Raw genomic sequence first — 8415 nt, forward strand, 5'->3', positions numbered from 1 at the left:
TCACAAAATACTCAACTCTTGTTCTTTGTAATAGTGTTTCTTTGTAACATTACTACTATATGATGTAAACCGAGTAAAAAATCTTTGTTACAACATTGTATATCTGATGTTATTGGTTTTTCTCATTAAATTTGATGGTATAACAATTGTCAAAAACACACAAATGATGTTACCGTAATATTGTTACTGTAATATTGTTATTGTAATATTTTTACTATAAAGTTATCAATAATGATGGACCAGAGGCTTTCAATTCGCACAAGTATTAGTTATTAATGGTTGAATATTTTGTTTTGAATGTCAGAATATTTGAAGAAGAAGGTTTGAGAAATCAACCAATACAAAAAAGGCGTGCAAGGAGAAGATATATACAAAACGGAGTAAGACTCTGGCTAATCAGTCATGAATATAGACATGAAGAAGGCAACGTTATTGAAGTTGAAATGCTAGTTGCGACTTTTAACATTGTCGTGAGATTTTGATGTGTGATTATGATGTATATTTATTGTAGACTATTGTGATGTGGCATTGCAAAACATTTTAGCATATCAGAAGCACCAGAACTCTTCTGTATTCACTTGTCGTTTGTTGTTGAAATGAATTACAATCAGTACTTTTTATATTGTTCCCGTGTTACTTTGATGAAACAATGAACATTGTTACGGTAATATTGTTACTGTATCATTGTTACTTTAATGAGATATTGTTACTGTATCATTGTTACTTTAATGAATAAATGATGTACAGTACCACCGTTACAACTCATGATCAACAACTAAAAAAAAAATTAGGAGGAATGCACAATGTTCTCAAATAAATTATGGTCCGCTTAAATAGTTTACAATATGAATGTAAAATAACTAGGCTATATGGGATTTGAACCCATACCTTTGTACAAGGTCTGCACATCACTCTACCATTTGAGCTAATAGCCTTTAAACGAACTACTCAACATTTTAAATGAAATGCATAACGATAAAGGTATCGTCCTCCTATTAATCTCGGAAAATATCTAGACTTATTTGAAGAAATAATGGCCAAAATATTATAATAGTGTATAACGTCAGCTATTTATAGTTTATTAATGCTTGGAGAGCGAAAATAATATAATATTACGCCATCACGAGAGTCACAATTGTACAAAAAATCAATGTAATCTAACGCCAACCAATTCTCCATTATTGTAACACAAGGCCAACAATTTCCCCATTGCTGTAACACATTAAACTGTTACTGTAACAAATTAAGCTGTTACTGTAACACCATTACACTATTACCGTAACAAAGGTAAACGAAGTACACAATTTTGTCAGAGAATTATCTAAGTCCTTCTAAATTGATCGACCTAAGGTTCATCTGATCTCTGCAAATTACAAAACAGAAAAGCTCTCATAAGAAATGAATAATGATTGCAATTAATTTGTAAACCTATATCAATTTAATCCGAAAATTGCATACGAACAACAAAATACCTAAAATTTGTGAGATTAAGCCAAAAAACTTCACCTCAAGTTTAAATAACATAATTTCACACTATGTCGCACGATTCTTAGTGATTCTCGAAAATTAAAATAGGAGGAAAAAAATCATCGTAAAAAATTAACATAGTAGGAAAAACCTCAAATACAAAGGTGTAATGAAATTATGTATACGCAAGTTGTTCTTACTATCCATACAAGTAATGAACATAAAATCAATGCATCATCGAAATTATTAGTTGAACATCAATTATAAAAATTCGAAAATCAATAACAAAATCGAATTGATATAATTAAATAAGAATTTTGAAAGCAACTAGAATGTCTAAAAATAACCTGAAAATCGATTGAAGGTATGTCATCAAACATGCGATTTTAATTGAAATATCTAAGATTGGAGATTGATTAAGTTGTTTAAATTATTGAACTGATTATATCGCTATTCAAAGTTGAACATCAATTTAAAAAACAAAATTCAATAATAAAATCGACTTGTTGTAATTGAATAGGAATTGCGAAAGCAAATAGAGTTAACCTTGAGATCGATTGAAGATGAGCGATCGAAGTATGCGGAATCAGAGTCTAGTTAAATTGTTTTGAATGATTGAATATTAAATTGCAAAAAATAATGGATGAATTGTAAAACGCAGGTGATTTATTTGGAAATCGCTTTAATTGGGGATAAATTTTAGGGTTTAAGGAAGAATGTGATTATAGTGAGAGGTAAGAGAGAGAAAGTGATATTCAGTTATGACGGCAGAACATTGGAAATATGAGGGTTTTATATGTCAATCAAAGGATTAATCTCAGCCCTTTATTTGTTTTAGATCTAACGGTGGAGAATCGCGGGACGGACTCACCTAAGATACCTAGACTCACCGGATGCAGTTTCTATATATATATATATATATATATATATATATATATATATATATATATATATAAGTGTTCTTATTTTTTTCCATGTCACATACATGTGGTAATATTGTTATGGTATACCATTTTTAAATTATCTCGATATCAACAAATTTTATTTTATATTTATATTATGATGTTAAATTACAATTAGTATACTATAGTATAATCTATCTATATATTAATCCTCTAACTTTCATGATGACATGGCATCATATAATTTCAGCAAATATGACATTGCATTTTATGGGTAATTAAGAGCATCTTAAACCCAAAAAATGATATACTGCTAAAATTATTTCCTAATGTAAGACATTGATTTTGTATAATAATTACGTTGTATGATATCAAATTTTTAATAAATTTAGATTTTATTTAAGGAAAAAACGTTATTCTAACAAAAAACAAAAATCATTCTATTCCTAACTGAGATCTCTTTGAAACCAGTATACAAGAAAGCTAATGTAAAATAAAATACCTTTTTTTTCTGGGAATAAATACATGTAATAAAATATTTTTTTTTAAAGTAACTTTTGTTATTTGGAGAAGACCAACCCTAATTAATATTGTCAAAGAAATGTCTTTTAATTATTTTATTGAAATTATGATTTATCCGACAAATCACGGGTAATATGATCACTTTAAATTAATTTTACGTGCATCAAATAAATACTTTTCACTACACTTTTTATATTAGGTTGAGCTCACATGTCGTACGGATGTTGGTAGACCTGTCAAACCGATCGGACGAGTTGGGCCGTAAGCCAGGTCATACTGGACGGGTCAGAATAAAGGTCGGGTCATATGGGTTACGGGCTAGGTTGCACGAAAACGGACACGGACACGGGACACGGACACGCGACACGGCAATCCGAAAATTTTAGGACACGGACACGGCAAAAAAAATCAATATACATATTAAAATAAAGGGAATTTGAAGAACGTTATAACCAACATCAAAACTTTGGTCATTTAAAGGCTACAAAGATGTAAAATGACAACCAATATTAATGTCTTATACGTTAAACTCAAACATGTCTTACAAACTACAAAATTCCAAATTACAAACGCAAATATAAATGAACATTGAAGTCTTACAAAATAAATAAAAAGCATCAAAGGTTCCAAATTACAAACCCAAATTCCTCATCATCCTCACATGATAGCTTAAATTAGACACATACCAAACTGTTTTCCCCTTTAAATTCACTTAACATTTTCCACAAATTTTATAAATACTTTGGAGATAAAAAAACAAAGTTTGGAAAATGCATATTACACTCACAACTAAGACTACTAATAGTATTACTTTCTCCGGAACAACTACTGCAATTGGGTATTTTTTTTTTGGTAAAATGTAAGATTGAATTAAAAAATAAAAAGTGTACAAATTACAATTTTCGGATTAAAGAAAACCCACCTACTTAAGCCTACTCAAATGAGGCCCAAACCAAAAATAATCGACAACAAAAATAATACTCCGTAATAAAGATAGAAAAGTAAGAAACCTTATCTAACAAAATCTAATACTTGCCTAATCTACTGTCTTCTCCTCTTCCATACTTTCCCTTTTCCACTGTAGATTGGAAAGATTAGTAGATTGGAAAGATTAGTAGCAGCCTATATTTTTCCAATCCTCATTAGTAGATCGGAAAGATTAGTAGCGACCTATATTTCAATGCCCTTGTCTCGCACCATCCTCGATGTCGATCATCAATGGAGCTCCTAATCTTTCCAATCACTCGGCTGCTACTATGTTCTATAAGGAATGCCTGAAGAACCACGCAGCCACCATCGGCAGACATGCGGTAGACGGTTGCGGCAAGTTTATGCCATCACCGACCGCGATAGTCACAGACCCGACCTCAATCAGGTGCGAGCCGTGCGGAGGTCACCGCAATTTCCACCGTTGTGAATCAACTGGGGTGTTGGGTGGCGCGTCCGTGTAAAACGAACCGTGTCTAAGCAAATTGGACCGTGTCCGACACTTGTTGGATTAAAATAAAACCGGAGACACGGTTTACGGCGTGTCCGACACGTTTTTTGCCGTGTCCAAGGCGTGTCCGTGTCGGACACGGTGTCCGACACGTATGGGTTGAAAAGTTGCCGTGTCCGTGCAACCTAGGTTACGGGTTGGACTGTGGTCAGAATAGGGGAAAAAATAGTGTCCAACGATTTTTTACACTATTTTTAAATCGATAAAATATTTTTTTAAAATAAAAATAAAATATATTTAATATTAATATCTTAATCATATTAAATAGTTATAAAAGTATTAATTATATTGACAACTATAGAAATTAAGTTATTTTAATTATTATTTTATTATTAAAGGTTACAAAAATTTATAATATTATTTTTTTAATTATTTATGTAATTAAAAGTACAAAAACTAATGTTTGACAGGTCGATCCGTTGGGGGTGAGTTTCGACCCTAAATTAACGGGTCATTTCAAGTTTGGGTTAAATGGCTCCCGGACTCCCAGGTTGAGAAAAGTACAAAAATTAATGTTTTATTATTATTATTTCAAATATAATATATTAATATTAATATTTTAATAAAATTCTTGCATCATCTTTAATCTTACAGGTCTACCTGTTCAGGTTGGGTTTCGACCCTAAATTAACGGGTCATTTTCGGGTTTGGATTAAACGGGTCATTTCGGGTGGGGTTTCGATCCTAAATTAACGGGTCATTTCAAGTTTGGGTTAAACGGGTCTCGGGTTGAGATTTTATGGGTGTTGACCTTGGAAAAAGCAGATCAAACGGGTCGAGTTTTCAGGTCCGGTCAATATCTATCACCTCTAGGTGTTGGTCCTAAATTGGTAAGTTGTTTTGTTGTAACTTAGTCTTGGGTAACGGGTCAAGATTTGAGGGTTTATGACCTTGAAAAAACGGTTTAGTTTAAGACATATTTGCAATTTTGGTCAATTTGACAGATCTACATAATACTATGTAGACCAATAATGTTTAATTTGTTAATGAGGAAAATCAAACTTTAATTCTATTTTTTTTAATTATTATAGAAAGTACAACTTTAATTGCAAAACTGTTATTCGCATTATTTAATATTTTCTCCATTTGTTATCTTCTCATTTGCTTTATTATAGTATCCAAGACAGAACTTTGAACATATTTTCCGACTTCTATTTGTTTTTTTTTTTGTCGAAAAAATATTTAGTAAAAGATATATTGATAATAAGTAAATATTTTATTTTCAACATATTTACGATTAAAGTTCAAAAACTTTAGCCTTCAAAAAGCAAATGAGAAGATAAAAAATGGTGTAAATATCAACAAATTTTAAAACAGGCCGTGAATTTCTCGGGTTTAAAACTAGTTACATTGATTATTCAAGTTGTTTAATTTTTTATTATAATTGTCATTGTTGTTAAAATCGCGATCCGGATCGTAGGATCGTGCGATCCAAAAAGTGGAAAACGATTCAAATCGTCGTAGGATTGTTTTGGTGGTAGGATCGGTCAGGATCGGGTAGGATCGGGTAGGATCGCGTACAAGATCGTGTAGGATCGATGGTAGGATCGTTCAGGATCGTAAAATGCTTATTTGTGCAACAAATTTGTGAGTTGGTTGTTCTTCTATACTTACAACTCTAAATTAAAGGTACTAGTATGGGTGCCCGGCTTCGCCCGGGTTATCTTTATTTAGCATTAAAATATAGTTTTAATTAACTAAAACGACTTTAAAGTTGCATAACTCATAAATTTATCATTAATATATTTTTCTATGATACGGAGTATATCTTAAAATTACAATGAAATAAATTATGAGACAAATTCACTACTCCCGCTATTAATATTTTACTTAAATTTATTGCTTAGCTAATTTTTCATATATACTTGCTTTTGTTTTTAGAATTGTTACTTTTATTACATTCGTTATTATTACTTTTACTTTCACTACTCATGCCGTAATTATTGTTACCTAATTATTGTTACTTTCACTACTTGTACATTAATATTGATAATTTTAATATTCTCATTGTTACTTCTGTTACTTTCACTACTCCCGCTCGCTGCTAATATTATTACTTTGAGTATTCAAATGAGTGATTACAATCATATTACTATATCCAATGTTACAATTCTTTTCACTATTATGGGAATTACTATATCCAGTGAGTGATTACTATATCCAAGGTTACTTTTATTAATCTCACTACTTGAAATAAATATATTACATATATGCATTAAATATATTACATATATGCATTAAATTAATTAAGTCGAAATAACTATAGAATATTATATTTTTATGAAATTAATACTATATATTAAATCCAGAAACCAAGGGACTTCAATGTAATTAAAGAAAGTTATATAAATTAATTATACTATATAGTTTTAAATCAATAGCACCGTGTGATGGACCCGATTAAGGGATCTCAATGCAAATATTATATAGTTTGGGTTAAAATTAAGTTATATAGAAATTTGGTAATTTTCCTAAACATCTGTAAGAGACTAAAACATGGTCAATTTCCTTAAAATAAAATAAACAGTATTTTGTACACTTCAATCAATCAATACTATATATTAAATCCAGAAACCAAAGGACTTCAATGTAATTAAATAAAGTTATACAAATTAATTATACTATATAGTTTTAAATAAATAGCACCGTGTGATGGACCCGATTAAGGGATCTCAATGCAAATATTATATAGTTTGGGTTAAAATTAAGTTATATAGAAATTTGGTAATTTTCCTAAACATTTGTAAGAGAATAAAACATGGTCAATTTCCTTAAAATAAAATAATTAATTAAGATGGTCAATTTCAAGAAGACTAAAAGAAAGAAGATACTTGATAATTTCCTAAATATTTATAGAAGACTAGAAGATGGTCAATTTCCTTAAAATAAAATAATTAATTAGTATAAACATGCACACTTATGGTATTAATTATTATCATCATAAAATTATATACTCCCTCCGTCCCGGTCATTTGTTATCTATTTCTATTTTGGGGTGTATCAGTGAATTGTTATCTATTTCTACTTTTAGTAAGTTTTATATATAAAAGGTAGTGTGCAAGTGGATGAAATAATAATATTATATTACTTTATTAGACATCCACTTGCATTTCCTTGGTCTTTGTGCTAAATACAATATATAACAAATGATTGAGATAAATGGAGTATTAAATTTAAAATTAATGCAATTTTATTAAACTTTATAGTTTATTAGATGTAATAATAATCAATATTAATGCGGCAATAGTGAAAGTAATAATAATTACGGCGGAAGTAGTGAAATTACCAATATTAATGCGGCAGTAGTGACATTAACAATAATTACGGTGGGAGTAGTGAAAGTAACAATGATTACGGGAAAGTAGTGAAATGTTATTACTATTGTTTCATTAATAAGAGTAAAATATTAATAGCGGGAGTAGTGAATTTGTCTCAAAATTTATTTCATCGTAATTTTAGGATATGTCATAAAAAGTTATATTATTGATAAATTTATGGGTTATGCAACTTTAAGTAATTTTATTTAATGAAAAAAAAAATAATGGTAAGTAGAGGTAGCCCGGACGAAGCCGGGCACCAATACTAGTCTAACTTGATTTATATACTTTTTAAAAGTTTCCAAAATATAATATACTTTTATTATATTTGTTTATGTTAAAATAATTAACATCTTTATACTAATTAATACCATAAGTAGGACATGTTTATTTTAAGGAAAATTACCATATTCCGGTGTTCTCTAAATTTATACTTCAACCAAAACTATATAATATTTACATTGAAGCCCCTTATTCATGTCCATCACACAGTGTTATTGATTTAAAACTATATAGTATAATTAATTTGTATAAATTTATTTAATTACATTGAAGTCCCTTGGTTTCTGGATTTAATATATAGTATTGATATGTAATATATTGATATGATTATTAAGACTTTCATGTCATTAAATAAACTTTTTAACATTATACATCACAAATTATACCAAATAGTTTACATAAACTTGTTTATCCAAGCTATTTGTAG

The sequence above is a fragment of the Silene latifolia genome, chromosome 5 (assembly GCF_048544455.1).
Source record: "Silene latifolia isolate original U9 population chromosome 5, ASM4854445v1, whole genome shotgun sequence".
Lineage (NCBI taxonomy): Eukaryota > Viridiplantae > Streptophyta > Magnoliopsida > Caryophyllales > Caryophyllaceae > Silene > Silene latifolia.